Raw genomic sequence first — 20,864 nt, 5'->3', positions numbered from 1 at the left:
AGAAAAGTGTTGGTACAGGCAACATTCCTAATGAGTTTTTATACCGGTACGCTGAGTGGATAGCTAAGTACTTAACGATCATATTTCAATTATCCATTATCCAAAGTACCTTTCCTAGAGCTTGGAACCAGGCCAAAATTGTACCTATTCACAAAGGTGGTAACAGGACAAATGTAGAAAACTACAGGCCCATTTCCCTTAGGAGCACCTGCTCTAAGCTACTGGAGCATATTATCAGTAAACACCTTTCACGTTATCTCGAAACATATAATTTGTCTTCACCAACTCAACATGGATTCCGCAAGAGACTGTCTACTATAACGCAACTTGTCGAACTAGTTCATAACCTCTTTGAAACAATCAATAACCATGGACAGATAGATCTCATTTTTTAATTTTTCCAAAGCGTTTGATAAAGTCTCCCACCCAAAACTGCTGTTGAAAATTCAGGCTTTCTTTAAAAACTCTAATATAACTAACTGGTTCAAATCTTTTCTTCAGTCCCGAGAACAATTCGTCCAACTAGGCGGCTGTAAATCTGGCCTCGTACCAGTAGTGTCAGGGGTACCTCAGGGCAGTGTGCTAGGGCCCCTTCTATTCATATCATTTAATAATGATCTTGCAAATTGTGCAACTGTCCCACTACGATTATTTGCGGATGATTGTGTATTATACAATAGGATAACATCACTAACGATCAACTGGAACTGCAGGCTAGCTTAAAAAAAATTGCGAAGTGGTGTGACCAATGGCAGATGATACTGAACCCAGAAAAATCTGTTTCCATGTCCATAACAAGAAAAAGGGTCACTCATGCTAGCAGCTACAAAATCCGTGACATTGAAGTAAAAAAGGTAACTCAACATAAATGCTTAGGTGTACTAATTACTGAAGACCTTAGGTGCAACGCACACATAAACATGGTAAGCAAAAAAGCCAGCAGAGCTCTATGGAGTCTCAGACGTAACTTACGTAGTGGAACACCTGAAATAAAAACTTGGCATATAAGACCTTAATCAGACCCATTATATAATATGCAAAAATAGTGTGGGACCCTCATACGGCTATAAATCGTCACAAACTAGATCGAGTCCAGCGTCTAGCATCTAGATTCATATTTAACAAATATCGTTATTGTCACTGCCCTAGTGAATTGTGCTGGAACGCAAATCTTCCTGTCCTAGAAATTAGAACAGTGGACAGATTAAAATTCCTGTTCCTCATCATTCACAATAAACTTAAAATTAACGGCTCCGACTTTTTCAAATTATCCCCCAACGCACGCTTCCGACATAGACACAACATGTATATTGAACCCCCATTAACACTCAATGACACCTTTAGATATAGTTTTTTTCCTAGAGTAATTAAGGAGTGGAACATGCTGCCCGATTCACTGGTTTCCTCCTCTTCCATAGACGCATTTCTAAGCGAGCTGCATGTTCTTGTTTATACGGGTCAATAAGTGTCCTGATCCGCTATTTTCTATAATACCACGTTGTGGTCGCGGAAAGTAAGATTGTGTTCGGCATATTAGTAATATAAATATATGTGAAACAAGGAGTGCCTTTATTGTTGTTGTTATTATTATTATTATTATTATTATTATTATTATTATTGTTGTTGTTGTCTTTATTGTTGCGCGTGAAATTATTCATTGTATTGCAAATATTCCTGTAATGACCCTTCCGGGGTTAACAGTATCAATAAACAAACAACAAACAAAAGGTTCTGTCACGCTCGCAAAGTGTACGCGCAAACTACATATAGTAATGCATTTTCTACAATGTCATATTTAACGCTTTGACGAGAAATAAAAAGCATCGTCAATTCGTTTTCGAAGCGTTAATGCACTATAAGCATCACTTAAACAGTTTTATCACTTTTTTCTGATGTATCATTATTTTTCTTGTGCAAAGCCCATAAGCCTTCAGTATGTTGTGGAATTTGTATCCTTTCATGCACCCGTATTAACCCTCACTTTCAAAGGTAATTGGATATTGCACTTCAGTGCGTCGAATTTGTTTTGGTTGTGCTGTTTGTAACATATCACAGTATTCTAAGACACAACTTCACTGTAAACATTATTCTGCCTTCCGCTGCTTCTCTCTCTACCTCCTGCAATATACATGCGACAATGCGGAAAGCAGCCAAACACCTTGTTTTTATAAACAGTACAGAACACATTAAACTTAAGCGAATCAAAATTGTGCAGTGAAGTCAGCCAGTTGCATCCCTTCCTTGGACTGAGAGCATCCTTTCATGTGCGGACGGATCATGCATGTCCACAGCTAATCAAGGGTGCAAACGTATTACGTTGCATAAGCCATGCCCAACAAGAGACAAGCAATGTCGCTAACCAGCTTGCACTTACAAGTATTACTGCACAAACTCATTTATTCATATCCTGTCAGTACTGCCTCTATATTTGAAGTGTAGTGAAGAGGAATACCCGGTGCTGCAGCCACATCGCCAGTCGTCCGGTAGGCGCGAGTTTGAGATTGCCTGAGCTGTTCTAGTTGAGACACGCTGCCTGCTGTTCTCTTGTCTTGTATTCATATTAGAGAAGTATCATGGAACTTGCAATGTTATTTGGGTATCTGAATCTTCTTTCTGTTTGATCTTGAGATACAGCTGCTTTCTGATTTGCTATATGTTGTAATTTATTGACATGTGTGTGCAGACCCCCTCAAAATTCTACTCAGGTGAGCTTGCGCCGACTCATATTCACCGAAATTCTGCTCAGCCAGGCTCACACGAACTCAAGCTCACGGATCAGTCGAAGTGGTAGTTCACTCAAGTGAACTGTCTCTTGAATGAACCAACCTATCTATACATTACATCACTTTAAAGTTTTGACCTGTGAGGAGCATAATCCTGCATTGCACAGGAATCCATGCTGCATCGGATGAAAATAAGGACAATTGTACAAACTGCAGTTAGTTTTATGGAATTTGATTGACCATTGCATAGTAGCTTTGACACATGTAGATTCCAACAAGTGCGTCGCATCTGCACCTTTTTTTCGGCCAATACTGCTCGCTGTCTTGCCCGTTATTGGGTGGCGACATTTTGTACATTTCAACAGAAAGTTGAAAGCAATATATAATAAACGTTTCCATCATTGCAAGAACAACAAACAGAACATGATACAAACACATGCGCATAACAGTTACACGAACGCTCAATACATGTGCAGACGGAATCGCAGTTTGACCGACTTGGTGTCATCTTTCGCAAAAACAAACAACAAAAAAATCACGGGCCGACACTGCACTGAGAACATGCATTGTCATGTCGCTTGCCGGGTCCATGGGTTATGGAAGAAGCATACGTGGAACCTAGCAGTTACCGTGAGCCCCAGTCCTCAGCCAGCCACTCAACCACTCTAAACAAGTGTGTTCAGTCTGTACTTGTATTAGCCACACTTTTATTGTCTATATCTTAAATATTTAACGTGGTCCCCTCAAAAATATCACACTGTTTGGATTCTGAACCATGCAAAGGTAAACAGTTTTATGCTATTGGTAATAAAAAAGCACATATAAAAGCCTAGATATGTTGGTGAATCCTTAACACTTTCTCTCAGAACAATGCGTGGCATGTTATTGACTTCCAAGCAGCATTTCATAAACACTAAGAGAAATCGATCTGCCTTGTTTTGAGCATTGGATGAATGCAGACAATTCAAGCAGGCATAAGATGTTAATATCATTTCTTCATGAGTGCTGGATTACATAGTACCTCGAGGCTTTCCTTGCAAGTTCTTATTTTGGTCGATGAATTTCGTTTGTAACGGCTCCTATTAGTATGCTGTACAAGATTTAATTGTGGGGTATTACGTGCCAAAACCACGGTCTGATTATGAGGCACCCGTGCACTTAGATTTAGGTGCACGATAAAGAACCCCAGGTGTTCCAAATTTCCGGAGTCCCCCACTACGGCGTGCCTCATTAGCATGCTGTAACACTGATCTAATACAGGTTAAGTACATGACTAGCTTAATAGATTGTGATGATTGCTTTAATTTGCAGTGAATGAATTAATATCTGCTCCAGTTGCACAGGTGTTTGGTATTCTAGGGTTTTCAGCCCCACTTTAAGATAATGTGCGGAAGCACGTGCAAGCACACACATGTCAAATGATTGACCGATAGTACCGATGGCTTGCTGCATTACGCCCCTAGCCCTCTTGATACTATATACGAATGCAAAAATTCTAGCACTTTATTTTGATATCAAACAAACAAATATACTCCTAACAACGTATTTCACGTTTGCTGTTGGGCTACGCCGCCGCACTACATAATGCAGCATATTGATTTAATCATGTTGGTACCGATTCACAAAACAGACACAAGACGACACAAGACGAGAAAGTAGACGACGCCAACGCCTGCTAAAATTTTATCATGCTACCTACACAAGTGACCGCAGCTCCATTAACGTTTGTAGCGCCGGCCTTTAGGCCTTTAGAAATATCCAGAGATACAGAATTACAGCATACACGCTGCGGTGGACGAATCTGGCTAACGCGAAGATTGAAGTTCGCAACACAAATTCTATTCCATGTTCATTCACACACAGATCATTTGCGACGTCCTTTAGGGGCAGACGAGGGCTTTCGGGTGGGTGCTTCCTGCTGCGTTTGGTGCAAGAATATGGCTAAGATCAGGCACCGCTTATGAACGATTAAGAGCAACATACACACATATATCTTCAGAAGCTAACGCTAAGCACAGGTAGCGCGAGAATTTCACGGAGCGGACAGGACGACTTCACTGCAGCAAATTCCAAATGCAGAATATGCGATGAAGGTAGTAAGACGGGCTTCTGAACAGGTCATGTTCTAATTTGTTGGCACATGAGACAACACACAGCGCCGACCTACCAGCTGCAAACAGGTGTGAACATCCGCCATGTAACCTCGCACTGAACTTCAGGAACTGCTGTCGCGCCCTCCAAAACAAATTTAAACTTCCAATTACAAGACACCCGTATTTTTTATAAAGACTGGTCAATAGAATCATGACGCATACGTTTTCTTTCTTTTTTTTTTATTTTGTGCAGTTGAAGAATTACGTGGCGTATGCCGCACGCCAGGGCAGCAAGCAACCCTGGGCGTGGCACCAGCCGCATTGCTGAAATCCTAATCGTGTGAAATGAACCGTCTAAAGAACGCATAGTGACGCGTGCAACTGCACCGATTAAAAAGAAAGTTCTTGCGCTTCACTTGCAGCATGAATCAGCCGTACTCGTCGAACCTTGCTCCATGCGCTTATTGTAGACCGCAGAATGTCATTTCAACAAATGTGATCGCTCTTGCTTTGAAAAGTGCGTTTTCTTAAGTCTTGACACTCAGTTGCAGTTGCTGAATTTTCGTGCCTAGAAACGCAGTGATAAGAATACAGTGAGCCTCGACCAGTCAGCAAAACTTAGTATTTCTTGCAGGTGCGTGTTTTGCAAGACTACGCAAACTCGCGTAGCGGCCAAGGAAGCATAACGACAGTGATGCTTCGTCGTGTCCGGCCATTTCACGGACGGGGACTATTCTGACCCGCTTTGTATCTTATAGTTTCAACTTTCCTGCTACAAATTGGCGTTGTCCTCAGCAGTATATTTTTCTGTTGTGTACACAGGCCCGTCCAGTCACGCGTGTTACTCCGCCATGCTTTCTTTTATTTTTACTTTGTGTTATCGTCGAGTTTTTAAAAACTTGATTCACAGAAGCAGTACAAAGAGATTTTTTATCAGCAATGTCTATACATTACATTGGTGAGACAAGCAGTGGGTATTCAGCGCTAAGGAAATACAACCTTAGGGCTCCAGTGGTCATGTTGAGTGCTGTTAAAGGTTGGTTCTGTATGTTACATTTGTGTCCAAATAGTGTCTTGTTACTTGGGTTGCTTTTATTTGTATATGATTATGGTGTACGTTATGACAAGTACTTTATATATACTGTTAAGCGCTATAGGAGCGTTTATTGGAAGAGCAAGCTCCGTAGTGTGTAACATGCGCAGATAACAGAATGATTCCACCGTAGAACTCATGTCGGAGAGACATTCCAGTATTACCTGATTGCTCTTGAAGGCATCAGGCAAACGCGAAAGAACATACCCGGCCCAGCTACGAACTCACGAGCGGGGACAGAGAATCACTTCTGTGACGACCTTCACTGTATGCGCGCATCCTTCTTCCATATTTCCAAATGTTTCATAAAGCTGACAGGACTCTAATAGAAAGACTTACTGGCAGTTATACAACGATGCCTGCGGTAATTCACCGATTTGCACTTTGGTTAAAACTACATTAAATACCATACACAGCATGCAGGGAAACCGTGCAGAGAAGAGATTCGCGTACATTGTCGAATTATTATTAGTTGTAACACGTCCGGCAAGGGATTATTTATTGACTACCTCAGAACGACGATGGTGCTCTCTTTCTCAAGCGTACCAAGGTCCCGGCATACTGTCCTCGGCATGAGTTTGCTGTTCCTCTTTATTTTTTCTGCTCTTGCTTACGAAAATGCAGATTAGCAAGAAGATGAACACAAGGAGGACTAAATGTAATAAAAAAACATCTTTAAGGAACGCCTGATTTAACGCTCCTCCGCAGTAGGAGACAATTAAAATATAGAAAAAAAAGCCCCAAAACATCTCCACCATGATATTACTCGTTAGTAGAACAGCACGTCCGTGCACCATTCTTTCATGAAATAAATGTAACGATGGATAATTGAGCAGACGCTTTATTTATTTTTTTACCCAGCAACGCGTGATTTCATGATCGATATCTTGAAAGCATACAGAAAGGAAACGCCATGCAGGCACCAAGTATGAGCGGGGGATACTCGCAGCTGCTTTACAGTCAGTGTGAGCCATTAGGATGGCCTCATAAACTGCAAGCCAGACCGCTCTTAGTTGGACCATTCCCGAATGCGCTCTGGCGGCCTTCCCGTCGGCGCAACAGTACTGGTAACGTCCCCTGTAGCGCCCCTTCGCATAAGCACTCCCGTTGGCCATACGTCGCGTAAGTGCGCGACCTCTCACCCCTGGTGCCGGCAGCTCCAGTCGTTGGGTGCTGCACGCCTGAATTATGGCCTTCTAATCTGTGCTCTGGCGCGGTGACTTCAGCACCCTCTCCCCCCTTCGCACTCTCTTGCACATTTCGGCTGCGTAGCCGCCTGACGCCAATGCAGCTTTCGGCGCGTGCACGTGACACAAACGCGCGCGCTTTTATGCTAATCCCGATGCATTTCAGTGCTCGTAGACTTGGGTCTTTATGCGTGCATTGCACGATCATACATCGCTTCACACAGCCCTAATGCACAGGCTCCATCACGGTTGTCTATGGAGCTGTACACTTCTAGAATACAGAGAAAAAGTGCAATACGGAAGCTATACCTATGTCTAAAATAGGGTATACAAGAATAGGTGGTTTGTAGGTTAGTGTGGCTTTCGTTGAGGCTTAGTACTGTGTCTGAAACCCTAAATCTGCGCTTTAATCTAATGGTCAATTCCACTGGTCGATCTGGAACACGCTTTCTTTCTCCATGGCAAAGAAATTGAATTGCACTGGTCGATCTAGAGCAAGTTTGCGTTTTCCAAAGGTTTTTGGGATCAACCCGCTCCGCGGCGGAGCGCTCCTCGTTGACCCGCCGAGCTGAGACGTATTTCACCGGAACTCCGACGACGCATGGCTTCACTTCCAGATTGGTCGGGTGGCTCGGCTGTTTTCAGCTCTTTTTTTGAGGCGTGCATCGTAATTACCACGCTGCTGCACCGGCCAGACGCTGGTCGCGTCGGAGACCATACCGCAGCTACATGGAGCTTCGACAGGCGTTTCACTCTGCTGCATCTTGTTTTGACACTCGGTGGCTGGAACACTGGTTTTAATCCACACCGACTTGTAGCCAATAAAGTGGAGAAAGAGCACCAAAACCACGCCAACGACGCTGCGTCGAGCAGACGACAGCTACTCAGTCAATGGGCATATACCGAAACAGCCGGAGCTTCAGGATAGGTGACGGCGTCACCGCTGCAGTTTCAGCGTTTTCTGTTTCACCCTCCGCGTTTAACAAAGCGTCCGCTGGTCCACTCCTCCATTCTAGAAGCGCCGCCGAAGGCTTGAGGGGCAAATCAGTGCAAATGACGAAATCGCGATATGGCTGGTGGATATGGCGGGCGCCCAACTTCCGCTGCGCTCCCTGCTGAAGCATGTTTATTTTTCACTGGTCGATCTGGATTGGGTCGCCCCGTGCCGGATTTTGCTTGATCTCTTGTGGATTCAACACCCTGCTCTAGATTGACCAGTGGCATTCACCAAAAGATTCTTCGTTCCGCCTTAAAACTTTCTATCGCTTCAGAAGAAATGATGGGGGCTTTATATGTAGCGTTCATCCTGTGCGCTGCATCTTGTGTTTAGGACAGTAATTAAGTTACATATTTGCACGCTACTTCATATTTCTTTTTTTTCTTGTTTCAACGTAAAATGAAGGCGGGAAACTACGTCGTGCTACTCCAGGACAGCGCTATGTAGCAATCACTGAGCTGTAAAAGGTATGAAAGATCCTGTTTCTTTATCGCGGGTGTCATTACAGGAGTCGCAGATAACGATCGGGAGTCAATGTTGCTCAGATAGAAAGAAAAATTATGTCTTGCGCACACAAACCGTTCAGAAGACTGTGATCGGTAATGAAAGTCGATGACTCAGGTTAGAGCGCAAGAGCAACAACAAACACGTTGGTATTCTTGTGCCAAAAACCAGAGCCCTTATCCGGGCCCTCCAAAAGACTTGGAAAAACACGCTGAATAGTTGCGAGAACAAAACCAGATCAACCGGGCAACCAGTCAAAACTCTTTGTACAGGACCGGATTACTTACGCTAGTTACTCTCCAAACAAGTAAAAAAAAATATTGCTTACGAGTACTTCCTTATGTTCCTTCACAATGTCACTCACGCTGTAACTTCTAGTACGCTGACGTTTTATTTGCCATTTCCGATAGCAACGTTCAAATGGCAGATACAGGAAACCTGAGGCCGCACATTTTCAGCCGACCACTTCGATGCGACAAGAACAAAAAGTGGCGACAAACGCTGAGCGCGTTGGACTGTTGCAAGAAGAAACGCGGTTGAAAGCGTCGGCACCACAGGCAGCAAAAAACGCCGTATGGTAGCCATTTCACGCTTGCATCTACTCTCGATTACGGGAGAGTCCGCAATTTTTTTTATGTAAACAACTGCATATTTCGTACTTGATCAGTAAGATGATGCGTCAATGGGTTTCATGAACTTGTTTGCTCCTTTTAATTAACCGAATGACAACCTCGTTAATAGTTAGTGTACCCTGCAAAAGAATCTAACGATGCATATTTGCAAAAAAAAATGCGAAAAGTCGTGTGTAGAGCTAATTCCGTGTTGAAAAAAGGCCTTGTGCGTTTTAGATGATAAACAAAACTTGCGAAAAAAGAAAACGAACATAGAGCAAGGCAGTCAAGACCTATATTAGGACATAAGGTTATTGCTGTGCTTATGATTTTTTTTTTGCCGGGACGATCATGTTTACCCTCCGAATTTCTGTTCCACTGTTTTACTTGTGCAGTCCCGTGCCCCACTTCTGACGCGCCCCTCGTCCTTCTGAGACAAGTGACGCTCTCTTTACATGCCCATATACTATACCATGCCTTCGTGCCGCACGAGGAACCATGTGTCTTACCCAGCCCCTTACATCCCGTGCCCAGCCCACTCCTTCATCATGGCATGCCTCCTTGGCATCATATTTATGGCCCCCCGGAGTAAAAGTTCGCTGCATTGGATTGGTGTCGGATGTCGCCTTCCGTGGTCCACTTGGGGATCGCGTTCCTCGCAAGTTATGCGCGCCTCCATAAGTGATAAAGCCATCTAAAGATCATCTTACAGTCTTTCTTTTTTTTCGTTGTATAGTCGTAGCGCTTGGCCTACCTTTTAAGAAGCCCGAAAGTTTGCAAGTTAAGCCCAGCAAGACATAGCACATTTATCACACATACCTTTCTTTCATGAATTACTTGGGAGCGCTTGTTCATTAGTATTACGCAACTACTACGAATGACATATGGTTACCCGACGATCGCTCATAAACAGTAAATACGATAAAAAAGGCATGGTGCTGAATTTCGCCGCCTTTGCAGCAGCGGTTCGTTTAGGTTCACCTATTACTAGGGCTGGGCGAATATTCCAAGTGTCGAATACGAATAGTAAGTGCGTAATATTCGATTCGTATTTGTAAGTTAACTACCATTTTCTAATCTCAAAACTAACTAAATATTTTGCAACAACCGACTGTTAAAGTAGGGTTACTGTTCTGCATCTTCTGAACAAGGTATCGCGAATTGTCAGAATTAAAACAACGACAAACGTTTACGAAGCAATGCAGAATCAAAATTGGCAGTGCAAGCTTTGTTTCACGGTGCAAGCGTGACTATGGCTAGCCCTCCTTGGAGTAAATCTTGTACAGGTGCATGCATATCCAAGAATGTGCATGTGGAAACAGCCGCCACCGTAGCACAATTGGAAGGCGCGTAATGCGGAGGTTGTAGGTTCGGCTGCCACCAGCAGGTAACATGGTATTTTTCTCTCCACTTTCATTTCCCGTTAGCTTATAATTTCTGAAATTGAATCAAAAAGTACCAATGTTTTTATGTATGATTTTATTGTCTTCTTTATAGGCTTCATATGGTTCTGACTAACACAAATCAAGCCCCTCGGTTTCCCTTCTTCTCGTCGATTACATGACAACCGTTTATTTTAACGCGATAGCGTTAAGGGCCCCGAGTCGCAGAAACTCCGGTGTCGGCGTCGGCCTCATGGGCGGCGTTGGCGTCCGTAATCGAAAGAAAGAGAGAGATAAGTGAGATTCGAAAGGCAGGGAGGTTAACCGGAAGGTAGATATCCAGTTTGCTACCCTACACTGGGGAAGGGGTAAGGGGAGACAGAAAGATAAAGAAAAATGCACACACTTAGAGAGGGAGAAAAACAAATACACACACACACACACACACACACACACACACAAATACACACACACACACACACACACACACACACACACACAAAGGAATTCGGGAGCGTCACAGTCATTCAAACAGGTTCGCTTGACCGGAGGAACTTCAGTAGCGCCCTCGTCGCCTTCTGCTGTGAAGACCGTATCAGCCGGCATTCTAAAATCGTCTGCTCAGAAAGCGGCTGGTCGTCGAGGCGTGCCAACTCCGTTACGAGCGACTGTCTCTGGGAGCTGTAGCGGGGACAATGACACAGGATATGTTGGACTGTTTCCTCGCTGCCGCAAGTATCACAGGCAGCACTGTCACCCATTCCGATGCGACAAGCAAAAGCATTCGTAAAGGATACTCCAAGCCACAGTCGGCAGAGAGCAGTTGTCTCGATTCGATGAAGTCCAGATGGAATGCGTAGTCGAAGGGATGGGTCCAGGCGGTGCAGTCCAGTATGATGGAAACCAGGTGTGTTGCACATGGATCGTGTGGCATCACGCGCGATCATGCGAGGCTTTGTTGCTGCATCGGCTCTTGATAACGAATGGGTACCTTCACAGCATTTTCGTGAGCTCTCCTCGCTGCTTCATCGGCCTGTTCGTTGCCCATGGTGCCGCAGTGGCCTGGGAGCCACTGAAAGTGATGTCATGTCCTTTTTCTGCTAGTTGGTGATAAAGGTGCCTTATTTCCAGCACAAGTTGGTCTTGTGGTCCACGACGTAGAGCGGATAGCAGACAATGCAGAGCTGCCTTCGAATCTGTAAATATGCTCCATCTTCGTGGTAAGTCTTCGTGAAACATGTGTAGTGCGCAGTGAAGTGCAGCAAACTCCGCAGCAGTCGACGTTGTCCGGTGAGAAGTTTGAAACTGAAGGGTCACGGCTTTTGCGGGGACGATCACAGCCCCTGTCGATTCGTCAAGAGTTGCCGAGCCATCAGTGTAATTATGAAAATGATCCTTGTATGTCTCGTGTAGCATGAGGAGAGATAGCTGATTGAGAGCTGGGGACGAGAGTTCTGCTTTCGTTCGAATCCCTGGTACCGAGAGCCGAACTTGTGGACGAACCAAACACCAAGGATGTGATAGCAGCCTCTCGGCAGGCGTATAACCTCGAGGGAGGCAGTCACGGTACGCCGATATCGCCTGGCAAAAGGAGGCATTGGGTCGGTCATTCGGCAGCGTGGTGAGGTGATGGAAAGGGGAGCGGGCAATGTGCCTGATGTGTGTTCTGAACACTTCCAATGTCATATGAGTTGTCACTGGGTAATCTTGAGCTATTGTAATTGTTTCCGCTGTCGATGTGCATCGTCACAATCTAAGACAAACCCTTAGTGCCTGCGCCTGAGCGCTCTCGATTGTGCGGATGTTGCTTCTGCAGGTATTGCTCAGTACAGGTAAGCTGTACCTCAGATATCCGAGAAACACTGCCCTGTAGAGTTGTACCACTGCGTGTACTGACGTTCTCCACGTTTTCCCTCCAAGAAATTTTAAAAAAACGTGTGAAATGGCCGCTAGGCGCTTCTTTAGGTGGGTCACATGGGGACTCCAGCTGAGGTCACGATCAATAATCACCCCTAAGAATAATGCGTCCTGGCGTAACAGACGTTTTTCCCATTGATGGATATGACGTAGGACGTCATTGACTTCCGCGTAAACGCGACCAGCGCACATTTTTCAGGTGAAATCTGGAGGCCTTGTTCGCTGAGATACGCCGAAATTGATGTCGCAGATTTTCGAAGTCTCGCGCGCACCTGAGGTCGTGTTACACCTGACGTCCACACGCAGATGTCATCGGCGTACATAGATATCTGAACAGCATTTGGTACGCGTTCCACGAGACCGACAAGAACAAGGTTGAATAGTGTGGGGCTCAAGACGCCACCTTGGGGAACACCGCGGTATGGGCAGTGTTGAGACGTCGGACCGTACTCGGTCAGCACAAAGAATGACCTCTTGTGTAAGTAGTTGCGGGTCCACCGGTACGCGCGGCCACCAAGGCGAACCGATTCCAGAGCATCAACTATGGCATCATGAGCAACATTGTCATATGCTCTTTTTACGTCCAGAAACATTGCGACAGATAATCGTTCACATTTCTTTTGATCGAAAATTGCCGTATATACTCTATACGACACTAAAATTCTTCTATCGCTAATGTTGCTCATACCTTGTCTTCCATTCTTTACAAAGTTATTCCTCGGAATTTTGAGAATGACAGGCCACGAAAGAAGAAAGAAAGAAAACACCGACAGCGCATGCCTTTTATGTTAAATCTTCCCAGACTGCAATATTAAAAAAGCGAAATAATGACACAGCCCTATTGCAAAACCCAGTATCCAGTACCCAGTGCCATGCCTGATTATAGGGTCAGTGTCGCGCGCTGGATGCTGGGACGCTGGCAAGGCATGGCATACTGGGAGGCGCTGGGCGCGGGTACTAGTGGGAAATGCAGCTCTAGAGCGAGAAATACGCGGTGCCTTCGCTATCGCATATATATATATATATATATATATGTATGTATGTATATATCAAATACAGAAAGCAACAGAGAGAGGTCTAATGCAATGAAAAAAGAAAAAAAAGAAGTTGAAATACAACCACTACAATTCGATCCTCTGACGTAAATATCCCAAGCCCAGCACCTCACCACGACACCACGCCGGTTCGTGGTGAACTTTGCATAATTTGCCATGTCAGCACGCAGACGCAGTTTCAGTTTTTCACAGACATGTCTCGCACAGGCATGGTAGATGCGCTAACGCCCCGCAACTCTAAATTACGCCTCTATCAGAAAGAAAAAGTTGTCCGTATTCTATAGTATGCCTGGAAGTGCTGCAACACTGATTTGCTTTTGCGATTGATTTATTAACTCCGAAAAATGTCTTAAGTGAACCGCCGACCCCGGACGCTCTACGGGCTGTTGCTGCCAATTTTGACAACCGTTTCTTGTTCTTCGCTTAAGGGAAATGCAACATTTACTCAGTTCGACAATGCATTTCAATCGATACGTCTGTGTAGTCACATATCTCCGTCAGAGAAACGGTCGGTTAGTGGGGCTGGCCGCCTTCGGCGACAGCGCATATACGTATGCTTGTAACGCGTCATATCGGCGCTCATCGCTTGTTGTGCTGACACTGTAGACACGAAAGAATGGTCTGTTTAATAACTGCGATGGGAAAACTGAACTACAGAGTGATTTATGATGGTTAGACTTGTTGATTCCTGAGCCCAGACGGTCCAACAGAGTGTAGACGGACTCAGCGGGTACGGTATAGGCCTAACCTTCGGTGGAAGCGAACGATCTCGGCGCGGGTACCTGATGAATGGAAAAAATGTTTGTTTTTGAGCCTCAGAGACGTTTACCTATTAGTTTTAGTACACTAGGGAAAGTGGAAGCGTGCAAATTGCTTCAGCTTTGTTATCGGTGCGATAATATCAATCAGCGGCAGGCTCCCTGAGGTCCGTCCGAACGCGTCTCAACGGCTGCTGGGCTTCGTGTCGACTGCACAACACTGCGACAACTCGCAGTCATAGGTTGCGTACAAACTACCAGAAAACGAGGCGTTATCTGCGTTTGCGTGATTTCGTTCCCGAATACAGCTATCTGCACAGCCATAAGTGAAATGCACGAAACGAAAAAGATGTTCCATGTCGCATATGCAGGGGCAGCTCACACACCGTTATTCCAATGCTGCAGCACCGCCGACATGAAACAGATATTTTTGACCGCAAATTATAGGACTATTTAGGACAGGAGACTATTATTTGCCGATAAAATTGTATTGAGCATTTATTATTCAACGGCGTCATCATCAGCAGTACATCAGCAGTGCGGCACAAACAAAGCCAGCGCAGTTTCCAGTGCGAGCCAGTGACCTTCAGCGACAACCAGCGCCTGTACAGCGCACACCAGTGGATCTCAGCATCATAGCAGTGAAACCAGCGTGTCGTCCAGAGTGACCCACCTCTTATTTAGCGATGTCACCTATGTCCCAGTGACCCTCAGCGTGCGCCAGCGTCCCCAGTGCGATCCAGTGTCAAAGAACATGCTGGTTTCACACTGGAAGGCGCTGTAAGACGCTACTTTTTGCAATAGGGTTAAGGTCGGCCCATGCAAGAGGCTACGTTTCCACTAGAAAACTCGCCTAGGTGCTTAGCATTCGCCGCCAGCGTTTCCCGGTAAACATTACGGTTACATAGGCTGCAGTTGCCGGGAAGCATGAGAAGCAGTCAGGGATCTTTGAATGATATCGCGTTCCACCCATAAAGGCGAAGCTGAAGCATCCTCCAAATTTTTGTATTCTACTCTGCCAATTAATCTCTCTTGCAGACTTGTCATGCAGCAGTTTTGTCTTTTACGCTACAGCGACTGATGATTTCCTTGTAAAGGGATCGTTATTTTGGCTACGACCACACAAATACATCAACAACTTTTAACAGCAGAGCTGTTTAAGCTGGCCGTAATGTGTGCCGCCTGCCACAACGTTGCCTAGCAACCACCTCTCGGAGCTTCGCGCGCAATGCTCGGCAGAGATAAAGAGAAAATGAGAGCGAGAGAGAGAGAGAGAGAGAGAAACAAATAGTAGCAGCACCAACTAGGCAACGCGCAGAGGTGCTGCCGACGTCATCCGCGCTTCTCCTTTTCCCTCCATTAGCGCCGAACGCTCGCGGTGTTCGTGACTGCAGCAGGCACCTTTGGCGGCGGCTCGGCCAAGCTCCCACCAGCTGCGCGCTACTGCGCATGCGCCGGGACCTCATCCCGGCGTGTCGTTTGCTGCGCGCCGCCCATTTACTGTGCATAGCTTTCGCCCCACTTACCCTACGTGTTCTCGGACTGCAAGTGCTTCGCGAGGCGTTCCCCGATGCCAGGGACCACGAGGAAATACTTATACACTTCGTATAACCGGCGTCCTTCAATACTTTTCACCTGGTCATGAAACTCCCGCGTAACGCTATGGGAGAGATTCGTATAGCGTCCGCAGTTGCGGCGCCGCGGAGTACGCGTCGCTAGAAGGCGGCCGCTGCTGCCGGAAAGCGGGCCGGAGTCTTGGCGCGGCGTGCTGTTGTGCATGGTTGTTTTATTGCGATAGCAATTATATGGACACTTCAACCGGATTTCTGCCGTCGCCGTCGCCATGAGGTTCCGTATAGATAAAATATTCACCGCGCGCCGTATGCCCGAGCGGAAGCGTGCGGGGACGCGCGCTATCACGGAGAGCGAACGCACTCAATCTCCCACGCGCAAGCAACGAAGCGGGAAGCGAGCGCCGGAGGGAGCGGGGGGGGGGGGGGGGGGCACTTCTACTGTGCCAACAACCGCGCTCGTCGCTCGACCGCACGGTCTCTTATCTCTCCCACGCGCAAGCAAGGAAGCGGGAAGCCAGCGCCGGAGGGAGCGGGGGGGGGGGGGGGGGGAGCGCACTTTTCCTCTGCCAGCAACCGCGCTCGTCGCTCGCCGCACCGTCTTTTATCTCCACACGGCTCTGACCTCTATGCACTGTGCATTCGCCGCTCAGTTTCCGTTGAAGCGATAGACCGCACGTACCTTCGCCCGCTGCTTGCTGCCAGCGTTTTGACAGTCGTTGTCTGCAGTCATTCAGTGGGATCTATTCATGTTTGTTTGTGCGCGCTCACACCACGCGTGTTCATTCAGTTAGTAATAGTCGGGCCACACTTTCCAACGCACGCTACACATGTAATGCTGCCCGGATCGGCAGTGCAGCGCTACAGGTGTGTCCCTTCGCACGCGCGCTGCCCACGGGAAGCGCTTCTCATCAACACCACCGCTTCACACGCGCCTTCTCGTGGTCATCGAGTCTCTCTTCATGTCGGTCTACTTACGCCGCAGCACACCTGCTTACTTAATCAGCTCATGTTTACTACAATTCATATTGCTACCAAAGCCGCTCACCTTACATCGTATGACATTGCTGTGTTGCTATCGCATTCATTGCTTCGCCCTTAGGGCGAAACTGTGACAATTTTTTTTTTGTTTCGCCTGAACGTGTCTCTCCATGCGGTGACATCGATACTTCCTAATTCGCCATAGCAGCGATGCCTAACACTTTCTGTGTGCCAGGCTGCCGCTCCGGATACAAGGGCGTCGACGAAAACGTCTCCTGTGGTCTCCTGCGTCTAATTTGAATCGAAGTACTTTCGCGTGTGCGGAAAACATTTAGATGCTGGAGACATTATTCGTGCGAACGTGTGCACAGTGAATGGAAGCGTTGTATCACTGCCAAGCAATCGACCCAAACTGGTAGAAGACGCCATTCCGAGGATTTTTGAAGGCTTGCCTGTGTACTTGTATAAGCCCAAAGACCGTTCGCGTGCACCGACACGGTGCCCACCTGCAAAAAGGCGGCGAGAGGTATCTTCAAACTGCGATGCAGCCGAAGTTGCGGCCCTTGCAACTGGAGACGTCACCGATGCATCCGAAGAAAAAATTCACGGTAAGTCTGGTACACACCTTTGGAGTATGCTACTTGTTCACTACGCAGGCAAACTGGCATCACTCCCCTTACGAAATTCGTTCTTGGTCACTCTTTGCAGATGAAGCACCATCTGTGAATCGCCTTGGCGGTGCTGATGCAGATTGCCTAAGAGAGAACGCCGTTTGCTTTGCCTCGGAGATGCAAAGGGTGAAGGCCCAACTTAGCAGTGTGAAGCAACAACTTCATTCGTGTCAGCGGAAGCTCGCAAAGCGCAGGCGCAGGCCGATAAAAAACGTGGCATGCAGGAAACCATTCAGAAGCTATCGGTCCAGCGAGAAGCTCAATATAGATCAGTGCATCATGAAGGCAAACATGAAGTCCACGAAATCAGCGCGGTAAGCCTCCATTCGTGATGGTTTCTTTTTATAAACCGCAACAGTGTGTGTGTTTTAGAGGTTTACTTGAAGCGCGCATTTGCAATGGACGTGTTTAGTTTTTGCTTAGTGATCCAAATGAAAAAGCAATAGCGCAGACTAAGATGAAGATCGGCCACGCCTACTATTAAAATGCAAGATCTCTTTCAGCATAAAGAACCTACTGCTAACCAGATAAACTTTTTATTACACGCACCAAAAAACTTGCAGAGTATCTGTGCACTGTATACAAATGTCATAGTGATTGTGTAGCCATTTGATGCTAATGACATACACGTCTGGTTGTTTTAGATGCACTGAAAATCTGTTGTGCTTTCTGGTTTTTAAAATTTCTCACTCTTGCCATTCACTGAGTGATAAAGCAAAATATTTGCGTTTGATATTGATACCCACCCTGACAGTTATTCTGGACGGTATACTACTGGGGCCGGCTGACTGCAAGCAAGATATCAATCGTCCGGAGTCAACAAAGGACTGCATTTTTGACTACCTTGGTGGCTACATTGCAAGATAGTTTGCTAAAATAAGCTGCAAGGACTGCCTCCAAACATTGAGGAGCACTTCCCGAGAGCCAAGTGCACTGACCGAAATAAAGGCTAGGGGATTTTTGCAAGTGCCATCAGACCAACTGTGGTGCATTTAGAAAATTGTGGAAGAGCACATAGAAGTGTTCAGCGTGGACAATATAGCCTGTGCCAATGTCTACATGAACATTGTTGAAGACATCCTGCTGGACGACGGTACTTCCTCGGCCAGTCTGTGCCAATGTCTACATGAACATTGTTGAAGACATCCTGCTGCACGACCGTACTTCCTCGGCCAGTGTTGACTGCGCAACACATTTTGTCAGCACTACGGCTGAAGTTGTGCACTTTTTTTTTTTTATTAAGAGCTGTTTGAGTTTTTTTACACGCGAAAGGAACAGGCTATTTTGTGCTGGTGCTCGTTCATCCTGTCCAGCCACAGGAGAGAGGAAAGCAGTGACAAATTATTTTTCCAGGTGTCTTGTCTGATTCCCTCTATCCACCAACTTTTCTGCCAGTCTATCAAACGCAATCTTAATTGCAACCATATGTGCAGTAGTGCTTGCGGCATTTTTGCATTCTTGACGCTTGCTAGTAATTACTGCCTGATAATTGTACACCATGCCTTCCATTCCGCCTTTTTACTAAGGAGGCCATGTCCTGCAAGGGGTAGCGTAGTTAGCGCAAGTCAAAATGCTATCCACAAAGACCTACGCAAACTTGTTTTCTGTTAGCTACAAAAAAACATTACAGAAAATATTAGGCTCCAGTTGGATTAAGAAAACCGGGTATAAAGACAAACAACAGAAACATGCACAAAAGTGATATAGTTATTCAGTTTGATCGGTAAATGTAGTTTTGAATGACCTAGTGACGATGGAAGCTCCGAGCTGGTTTCAATCTGCTCTGGTATTTTATAAAAAGACTCGGGTAGTGTTTTCGGGTGACTAAGTGGAACGCCAACCGTGAACTGATGCCTACTGCGACATTAAATGTGAATGGATGAAAAAAAAAATACATTCGTGCAGGTTTGAACTGATCCTGTCGAAATTTGTATGTGTAAATGCAAGAACTTTCGCTTAGAAACCGCACATAGTGCCCATATCTACCATGCGCAGTTCACATCTGCTGCTGCAATTAGTGTTGAAATGACTTGATTCTGACGTGCCTGTTCTGCGCGCGAACTCCGCCGCAGCTTCGCGATGCCCTTTCAAAATAAACAGACAATTAGCAGGAGAATGAGCGCTGCGGACCGGCAGCGCGCAGTAGGGCGCATTATAACTGCTTGCGCAAGCAACGTGAATTTGAGAGTCAGGTAGGCTTAGTCACGGTACACTGTATAATTTGAGCAAGATTTTAATCACCTACACAGGAATCAAGAAACGTAAGTATAGGTACGAGCACAAGCAAAACTGCATCACTTGTACGGGCAGCCTTGGTCTAACCATTGCTATCAATGACTTGAAGTAGTAAACAACCCGCATGCTATCTTATTTGGTCAAGAGTAATCACTGCTATGTTCAGTTAGCGAACACAGAGGAAAAAAATGTGGGCGACGTGTTTTTCATGACAAACATCCACGCGAACCCGCGACTGCCCTTCCAAGCGCGGCAGATCGGTGCCCTTCTACTCACGGCGGCGCCTCTGGTGGCAGCTTTTGTCCCTATATGGAACTTCGGCGGGAGTTTCATGACCAGTAGAAAGTATTGAAGGACCATGGTATGACTTAGCATCACTTGACATTACTTCGTATAACTTAGCATCACTTCGTATAGCCACGAACAGCTAGGAACCCATCAGCTCCGCTGTGTCTTTAGCCTTGCACCACTAGTGCAAGCTACCCCCATTTTTTTCTTTCCCTTTTCCACAACTTCTGACGGTTTTTCAACAACTATTTACTGAGCGTTTTGACAGCAGCCTGTCATCCTTGTAAAGATTGTTTGCAACCAGGCTCTCACGTTGTCCAGTGGTTATTTGGGCAGTTTATTTCATAACAATTAAAGTGACCTTGTGTTTAAATGTCACCCTAATTGTCCAACATAGTTGGCTGTCTATTTTTCATTGGTCAGTACGAGGGTGTTACCTACTTATATCGAAATAAATACTCCTGCTGTAGAATGTGCACGTCTGCATTTGATTACTGAATATTTTATTCGATATTCGATACTTACTTTTCATATTCGGTTTGTATTAGAAAAATCGATATTCGATTTCGATATTCGATATTCGACACTTATAAGTGAAAGCCAGATATAGGTTTATAAGTTTGAAGATGCATTTGTACGGCTTCAACAGCTGTGGGCGTATATTGACTAATGGGGGCTCTCAGCTCATCGTTCATAAAAGACAGTAAACCTAGTAAACACCTCACATACGGCTATTCAAAGCGTCTGCATTGTTGTGTTCTCTTCGTCTGGATATTTCTAAAATCTTTCATTGCTCCT

At 45.9% G+C, this 20,864-nt stretch overlaps 1 protein-coding gene across 1 annotated transcript in view; it reads right to left on the bottom strand.

The window, feature by feature from the left end:
* LOC119465157 (myogenic factor 6) overlaps positions 1 to 20,864 on the bottom strand; it is a 120,845-nt gene that overhangs the window by 1,316 nt on the left and 98,665 nt on the right. The window lies entirely within an intron of this gene.

This window comes from Dermacentor silvarum, chromosome 9, assembly GCF_013339745.2.
Source record: "Dermacentor silvarum isolate Dsil-2018 chromosome 9, BIME_Dsil_1.4, whole genome shotgun sequence".
NCBI lineage: Eukaryota > Metazoa > Arthropoda > Arachnida > Ixodida > Ixodidae > Dermacentor > Dermacentor silvarum.
The sequence above is the reverse complement of the archived record's forward strand: the minus strand, read 5'-3'. Positions and strand labels throughout refer to the sequence as shown.